Here is a 9474-nt window from a genome sequence, read left to right on the forward strand (position 1 = left end):
TAGCCATTCAAGTCCTAGGCTCCAAGCCTCACTTTTCTTATATTTCTCCATGTTCCACATTCATGTATGTATTTGATCATGCTCCTTTACTTTACCCCCACTCTCCATGTTTAGCATGCTAGTGACTTGTTTAGTGGAGGAGTAATTTTTGGCTGCCACAAATGGTAACATAATGGTATGATCATTCATAGAATGTAGGTTTATGAAGTTTTGTTGACAAGTTGTGTTTAGATTTTATATTATTGTCCCCTTGACTGCCATTGCATGTATTGAGACCAATTATTTTCTTGGTGATTTTTTTTTTTTCAACCTTGGTGATTTGTGTGGTTTAATATTATATGTTATTTTTTTGGAGTATAGCGAGTTGGGAAACCTTTTCTTTTTAAATTAATATCTTTCGCTTTGTTTCATCTTACAGGTGCAGCTTGAGGGGTCTCTATTGTGGACTAAGAGTGCAGATATAGGTGGTAGTTTCAGAATTGTAGGATTAATTTGAATGCTTTTCTTGGTAACAAGAAATTTGGGGTTTTTCATGATGGCACTACCATAGTTCTGTGAAATAAAGTAAAGGAGATAACTAAAGATGGAAAATTGTACTTGTGAAATGTGTTTTCCTTATGAAATGTTTGTTGTAAAGCAATAGAAACATTTTTTTTATACATATTATCAAAGTTTATGACTACATATGATTCGTTATGAAAGTTTATAAAAAGTAAAGATATAAGCACAAACTAAATTATAAAAAAAATTTAACTCCCTTTAAAAATACTGTTCAAAAAATTTTGGAGTTGAATCTTTCATGAAATTTGTAGGCCTTGTTCTTACGAGCGTTTATATCTGTTTTTCTTTTTTTTTTTTTACATTTTTCACACTTGTAAATTAATTTCTACTAATTTTTTATTATTTTAATTCACAGAGAAAATATTATTAACGAGAGTTTGTATGGTTTTAAAAATTCAAAAGATGATATAACCATGGCAAAAGTGTAAAGGATGTGAACACGAGCGTTGTCATATTTTTTTTTTTTTCACATTTTTTGCACTCGAAAAATAATTATGAATTATTCCACATTTTTAACTTCCTTAAAACACTATTCATTAGGATTTTTATGGTTTTAAAAGCCAAACGACTACATAATCATTTCCAAAGTGTAGATAATGCAATAAGAAACGTTACCATAGTTTTTCACATTTTTCACACTTATAAATTAATTATTATGGTTTTCTTCATATAATTTGATTTTCCTACAAAATACTAAAGCACAATTAAAAATTTATAATAATTAGCTACAAGTGTTAAAAATATGAAAAAATAGGACAACGTTCGTGGTTGCATCCTCTACGCTTTGATGATTACTTCATCATCATTTGAAATTTTAAAACTCTCCAGACCCTAGCGAACAATGATTTTAGGGGGAGTGATTATCAATAAAAATTTATTATAATTAACGTAGAAATGAGAAAAATGTGAAAAAATATACCAACATTCAGGACTGCATACTCTACGCCCTTGCGATGGTTAGACCGTCATTGCATTTTTTTAAACCCTCTAAACCGTTGTGAATAGTGTTTTTCCTATGACTTCAAAACAATTTTAAAAAATAGTAATAATTAATTTACAAGTGTGAAAAAATACAAAAAAAAAAATATAGAAACGCTCGTAATGACATGGCCTACAATTTGTACGAAGGAATTAACTCCAAAGCTCGACACAATAGTCCATAAACCTTAGTGACAAATTCTAACCGCCCAATTGTCGTTTACGTTTACCCTTTAATTTTTCATCACCGGGAACTATTTTTCGGAATTTCTTTTTTGAAAACATGATCTCATAGTAAATTGGAAAAGATGAACGGTTTGGATCGTTAATATTACATTTTGATTTTTAAGGTTAGTACGAATATTGCTCGATGTTTATAAACTCTCTAGATATTATAGAATTGGTTCAAGCAATATTTGAACAAATCTTAATTTTTTAGAGGTGACATCAACGATCCAAACCGTCCATCTTTTTCATTCCACGAAAAGATTATGTTTTGAAAAATGAAACGCCGAAAAAGGGTGCCGGTGAGGAAAAACCCAAGATCCACATCCCAATCAGCAAGCTAAAATTAGCTATGCTAAAAAATGAAATCAAACAAAAATTTACAGTTTATTTTCTAGTCTTACAACTATGAAACTAGATCTTCGAAATCAAATTCCACAGACCACAAATCCTAGCAAATTTCAATTTATACATCTGTTATATGAATATGCCAACGGCGAGAGAATTTGATTCCCAGAGATGGATGTCCAGAACCGCGGGACGGAAAGGAAGATTGAAACCAAATGAACAAAAATACATAAATTGAAATTTTCCCGTAAATTACCGAGAGACCGAAAGTTTGCAATTGCAGTGGAGGGCGAGTGGTGGTTTTACCTGGCAGTGGTGGCGTGAAGGGTGACGACGGGAGTCGAGAAAACCCTTTGACATCGCGGCTCCTATGGCCATGGAAACCATAGTCGAGGAAGTTGGACTGGTAGATGGAGAGGTATCGAGATAAGCAGAGCGAGAACGGGAAGAGGTGAGAACGAAGAGAGAGGATGACGACTTCAAATGTTCCATTGGCTCCAAGATCTCCGGGAAGTTTTCAAGTACAGAGCATCCAGATATATCGAGTTTCTCAAGACATTTCAACTTACAAATGCTCTTTGGGATACTTGACAGCCAATAGCAACCTTTTAGTTGAATTATTTTGAGACCAGGGAGAAACTTGATTGATGATGGTAGCTCTTCAACCGCTGTTTCACTTAAATTTAAGAACTTCAAATGTTTCCATTGGCTCCAAGATTTCCGGGAAGTTTTCAAGTTCATAGCATCTAGATATATCGAGTTCCTCAAGACATTTCAACTTACAAATGCTCTTTGGGATGCTTGACAGCCTATAGCAACATTTTAGTTGAATTATTTTGAGACCAGGGAGAAACTCGATTGATGATGGTAGCTCTTTAACCGCTGTTCCACTTAAATTTAAGAACTTCAAATGTTCCATTGGCTCCAAGATCTCCGGGAAGTTTTTAAGTTTAGAGCACCAAGATATATCGAGTTCCTCAAGACATTTCAACTTACAAATGCTCTTTGGGATACTTGACAGCCAATAGCAACCTTTTAGTTGAATTATTTTGAGACCAGGGAGAAACTCGATTGATGATGGTAGCTCTTCAACCGCTGTTCCACTTAAATTTAAGAACTTCAAATGTTCCATCGGCTCCAAGATCTCCGGGAAGTTTTTAAGTTTATAGCACTCAAATATATCGAGTTCCTCAAGACATTTCAACTTACAAATGCTCTTTGGGATACTTGACAGCCTATAGCAACCTTTTAGTTGAATTATTTTGAGACCAGGGAGAAACTCGATTGATGATGGTAGCTCTTTAACCGCTGTTCCTCTTAAATATAAGAACTTCAAATGTTCCATTGGCTCCAAGATCTCTGGGAAGTTTTCAAGTTCAAAGCACCTAGAGAGATCGAGTTCCTCGAGATATTTCAACTTACAAATGTCATTCGGTAGACTCACGAGTCTCCTGCAACCAACCAATGATAATTTAGTTATATCCCGGGGAAGCTCAGAAAACTCGCCAAGAGATGTGCAGTCATCTAGATTAAAACTACCAGAGGCTTTCAGCTTACAACTGTTGCTTGGAAGTTTCTCAAGGTAGCTGCAATGACTTATATTCAAGTAAGAAATATTTTCGTTAGACCAAACTGATTCAGGCAACTCCTTTATACCAGTGCATTCTAAATTTAAGTATTGAATATTTCCTGGCATCTCTGGAAGATACTTGAGACGGCTGCAGAATCCAAGATCAAGATGAGTAAGCTTGTTAAGATGTTGAAAATACGAAGGAATTTCAACCAAACTATTACAGCCCCTGAGTTTTATCTTCACAATTTTTAGACTCCTAGAGAGATTTGGAACTTCAGTTAGATAGCAAGACTCTGACAAATCGATAACTTGCAAGTTGACAAGTATCTGCAACAAATGAAATAGAAATATAAAGAATTAATATAATTTCTACACTTGATTTTATACAAGAATTAAAATAGGCATATAATATAATATACCTGCGCTTCTTTCCAAAGCTCCTTAACTCCGCTATTTGGCATATGAAGCTCAACTAGATTTTCCGAAGAAAAATTTGACGGTAAAGATTCCAGTGGATAATGAGCCCAGTCAAGATAACGAAGAGAATCAGGAAAGTCTAGAGAAACGTTGAACATGAAGCCATTGAAAATTAGCAATCTTAGGTTAGACATCACTTTGAAGTCTGCACGTTTCAATGGTCGCTCTGCCGTGTAATGCCAACCTAGGAATACGGCTTCAACATTTGGAGTTTCCTGACAATAAGAAGAAACTTTTAAATGTGAATATAAACATTTGGAAAAAGAGCATTTCTGATGGTAATGATGTACAAGTGTCTTAGTCTAGTCAAATATCCAAGATATTTGGTTCATATTCCAAAGACTTCCTAACACAATAAAAATTCAATCAAATTCATCTTTTAACAATCTGACTTCTTTATTATTATTTAGTTTTACTTTGTTATGTTATCATCTAAAGTTTGTAATTTTTTTTTCCTACAAAAAAAAAAAAAAAGAAGAGAAAAAATTGAATGCAACTAGCTCTTACTGTGTTACTCTTCAGTGCACGATAGACATCCTCATCATTGAACAACCTATTCCGTTTACAAGGATCTCTAATACATTGTTCCTGAACAATTATCCTTCCCATTTCTTGTAGCAAATCGTGCATTTCTATGGCTTCCCTTCCCCATTTTGAATCAATTGATATGAGAGACATATCAATGAGAATTCTAATTCCGGCTGTCGCAAAAAATCCACGAACATCTAACATCTGTTTTACCTTATCCATAGACCACCCTTTTAAAAAACATGCTATATCTAGAAATATCTCCTTCTCATTTATTTCCAATCTATCATAACTTATTCTCAACACTTTCTGGATACTCTCACTGGGATATCGTTTCAGTTTGTTGAATTCATCTTCCCAGTCTTCTTTGCTCTTGCAATTGAAGAACAATGACCCCAGAACTGTAAGAGCTAAAGGAACGCCTCTGGCATAATGCACAACCTTTTCTGCCGACTCCTTATAATCTGTTCTACGAGTACTGTTATTCTTGGAAGCACGCGAACAGAAGAGTTGAAGTGCATCATCTGGTTTTAATACCTCAACCTCGTAGATATTATTCTCTTCAACAGTTTGCCCAAGTATGCCCCTATCTCTAGTTGTGATAATGATTCTACTTCCAGTGCCATACCGAAGACGATCGCCAGCTAAACGTTCCATTTGCATTGAACTACTCACATCATCAAGAACAATGAGGACCCTTGTGCGGCTGAGCCTTTCTCGAACCAAAGTTGATCCTATGGGCAGAACTTCTTCCCTTAATATCTCCTTAAGAAGTGTTTTTTCCAAGAGATCTAGTCCACCTGCTTGTTCGGAGTTCTCCGTAACATTCTTAAGAAAACAAGAAGCTTCGAATTTAGAAGAGTGTTTGTGAAATACAGCCTCGGCAAGGGTGGTCTTTCCAATACCACCCATGCCCCAAATACCGACAGTGATGCAAGCGTCCTGTGAATGAATGCCCAACAGCAATTCGATCTGCTTGATGCGGCTTTCGATTCCAACAAGCCCATTTAAATCGCAGGATGATTCGCGACACAGTTGTATCCAAATATGATCGACAACCTTTTGAATTAGATCTGCCTCAGTCCTGGCATGTAGATATATATATATATATATATATATATATATATATGATTAGGTAGAAAAGCAATAGTTAGTCTTAAATACGGTTTACCGAATCTTAGCACAAATCAAATCGTCACAAGTTTAAAGAAAATTTATAATTTTATACAAGTTAAAAGGATGAGTTAGTTACCCGGATTTGTTTGAATAATCAAACCCAGATAGATTGGCCGCAGTCGTCAAAGCATCCCTCCACTTGTGCACCTTGTGGATACTGTTCTCGAAACGTTTTTCAAGTTGAGCAAATGCATCTGCATAACTCCCGTGTTGTTTTCGTACATCAGATGGATTGATGTCATAGAATACGGGTATAACCATCCGGCCTTCTCTGTTGCATTTGAGTATATGCACGAGTTCATCTAAACACCATGTGGAAGAAGCATAGTTTTGAGAGAAAATGATCACCGAAATCGTGGATTTCTCGATTGCCTGTCGAAGGGCAGGACCGATTTCTTCTCCGCTCGGAAGTCTGTTATCGATGTATGTTTCAATTTTCTTCTGAAGTAGGGCAGCATGAAGATGGCTGGTAAAACCAAGGCGGGTGTCCTCACCTCTGAAACTGATAAACACATCATACTTTTCTCGACGTGGGGGGATTTCAGCATCCTCGTCATCAGCAACAGCAGCACAATCAGCTACAGCAGAATCAACAGCAGAAGAGGAAGAAGAAGAAAATGTCAAAGACCTGCAGCACATGTAGAACAGAGTCCCGATGGCGATGACGATGCCGATGATGTTGAAAACTTGAATGAACCCAATCAACTCCATCTGTCAATTTCTTGGATCAGAGAGCAGAAAGAGAATCTGAACTAGCGGCGCAGCTGAGACTAGATTAGAGTTTACTACAGAAAAATTGAAATTGTAGTCTCTGCACAAAATTAAATATGCTTAATTAAAAGAAAAGCATTTTCTGTAAAGCATCTTTCAATAAAATGTACGCATGTTCCAAGAAAGTCATCAGAGATTAAACAATAAAAAATATAAAGACGAAATTGTGCACGCTTTCAGCGCAGAAACAAACTGCGTTCAAACGGAAGAAAGGTTATAGTATTTCCCCAGTGGAGGACCTAAGAGAGAGAGAGAGAGAGAGAGAGAGAGAGAGGGAGAGAGGGAGGTGGAATTTCCTCCTGATGGAGGAGGTTTGCTAGAATGCTAGTGCTAGCGGAGGACAACGGTAAATGGTCATAAAGGATGGGACCTCCCTCTGCGCCCTTAGACACGGCCAAATAAAAGAAATAAAGGTTTACATTTTGGAGACGATTTCTCTGTTAAAAGCTGGGAGGGATTGAGATGGTGGTGGAATGTGAGTGGGTGGGGTGGGTCCCACAACCGTGGGAGGGTAGAGTTTCAAACTTTTAATAAAATGTACGCATGTTCCAAGAAGGTCATCAGAGATTAAACAAGCGCGTTTCTTTTATTATCCCATATCTGCTCACCTCACCCTCCTTTCGAGTTCAAATCTTTTGCATTACGTGGCCTCTCTCATATTTTGACGCCTGTTTACCACTAACTTCCCTTTAAACTCCGTTAACCCACCTAAAAACACTAAAAATAAAATATAAAAATATAAAAATAAATTAGGTTTCCATCTCTTATTTTTTCAACTTCATTAATTAAAATCTTATTTCTTTTTAATTTTTAATCAAGATCTCTTGATTTTAATAAACATCATTAATTATCTCAATAATAAAATATTTTACATATCAAGATAATTAAATTTTATTTCTAAATTATTCATTTATTAATGTTACAAATGATACATTTGATATATTCATATTTATGGTTAAATTTTGTATCATATATTTTTATTTTTAGTTTGTACTCATTTTAATTTGCAACCCTTTTTTTAAATTGTGCCAATTTTGTATTCAGTTTTAGTTTGTACTTATATATTAATTTCTTTTTATGTTCATATTTTTCAAATTTTATTTGTACTCATATTTTTTGACCTTTTATTTGTATCCATAATTTATTAATAATGTACCCATTTGTCTTTTAAAATGTACCACTTTATTATATGTAAATTGTAACTATTTTTTTTGTAAGTACCATAACACATCCCGACGGAATAATGATGACCTACATCCGAAGGTGACGTAACCATTTAATGACTGAACGGTGCTATGTGAAACCTATAAAACTTTATATATAATGTATAAAAACAAATGCCCACTCACAAATATGTAATCGGATCGTAGCCTCCTTGCCTTGCCTTGTTTAACTTTGTACGTCACCAGAATAATTAATTCCTATAAAAAGAATTAACTTTAATAACTAACTAATTAACGCATATACAAAATACTAGGAAAAACCCCTTATATTTTGCTCAAATTGGGAGTTTAAATGTACGAAAACATTTTACACGACGTCACAGATCCGTACGTGTCAACCACTCACCATCAAGATCACGCGCCGACGTCAACGGAATATTCCGTCAGATTTAACGGAATATTTTGTTAATAGCAACAACATCAATTACCTTAACTGCGTCAGAATATTCCGTTAAGTTAACGGAATATTCAGTCTTCTTCTCCGGTTAACCTCCAGCACCGTCACCGCCCTCCTTTGCTGTCCGCTGGAAAACTGAAAATTTTTCAAAAATGCATATCTTGCTTATTTCTCAACCATTTTTGACGTACCTTATATGGGGTACATGGAATTGAAGCTTATGAAGAGTAGAACAAGTTTATACCTTTTAAAATTGCAAAAAGTGAATGAAAATTGATTGAAAATGGCTTGGAAGCTCACGGCACAAACTTTAATTTATCGAACTCGTGCTTTTTCACATTAGCTTGTCTTCAAACTTGTACTAGGGACCTTGGGGAGTTGTGTGGTGACTTCTAAACCTTCTAAAACCCTGTAACTCGCCCGGAAATTCGTCGGGAAAATTTCGAACCGAGTCGGAGCCTCCGAGTTCGACGTCCAAAACTCACTTGTTCTTGATTCCGTTTATATGGTTGAGTTCGTAAGGATGAAAGGAGTACAATGGTGGTAATTTGAATGTCGGTTCGTTGACTTTGGTGATTTGTCTTAGGTTGCAGAGGAGAAGTGAGAGCATCGGTTTGAGGGAGAAGATGAGATAGAGTGTGTGTGAAGGAGAGAGATGTGGAAAATAATTGAGAGAGATCAAGACAGAAAATAATTGAGAAGAAAAAGGAAAGAGAGGCCACGCGGAAAAGAAAAGGAGAAAACGTGTGGGTTCCCTCTGAGATCGAGACAGAAAATAATTGAGAAGAAAAAGGACAGAGAGAGGCCACGCGGAAAAGAAAAGGAGAAAACGTGTGGTTCCCTCTGAGATCGAGACAGAAAATAATTGAGAGAGAGAGATCGAGAGAGAAAATAAATTAATAATTGAGAAGAAAAAGGAAAGAGAAAGGAAAGAAAGAGGTCACGCGGAAAAGAAAAGGAAAAAACTTGTGGGTCCTCTCTGAATTTTAAATAAAGATCACTAAAGACACGTAAAAATATTCGAAAAACGTTTTATAAAAATATAAAATACAACAAAATAAGGATGGGTGGTCATATACCTTCTCTTTTGTGTAAAATGTACCCGTTATTTTTTTATTTGAAATGTACCCAATATATAAAATGTATCACCTTTTTTTCCTGTAAACTGTACTAACTTTTTGTATGTAAAATGTATCGTATAAAATTACCAATTTTTT

At 35.5% G+C, this 9474-nt stretch overlaps 1 pseudogene; it reads right to left on the reverse strand.

Annotated features, from left to right (window-relative positions):
* Positions 1–2349: 2349 nt before the first annotated feature.
* LOC137726254 (disease resistance protein RPV1-like) lies at positions 2350–9033 on the reverse strand (annotated as a pseudogene).
* Positions 9034–9474: the final 441 nt, after the last annotated feature.

Source organism: Pyrus communis, chromosome 2 (genome assembly GCF_963583255.1).
Source record: "Pyrus communis chromosome 2, drPyrComm1.1, whole genome shotgun sequence".
Taxonomy (NCBI): domain Eukaryota; kingdom Viridiplantae; phylum Streptophyta; class Magnoliopsida; order Rosales; family Rosaceae; genus Pyrus; species Pyrus communis.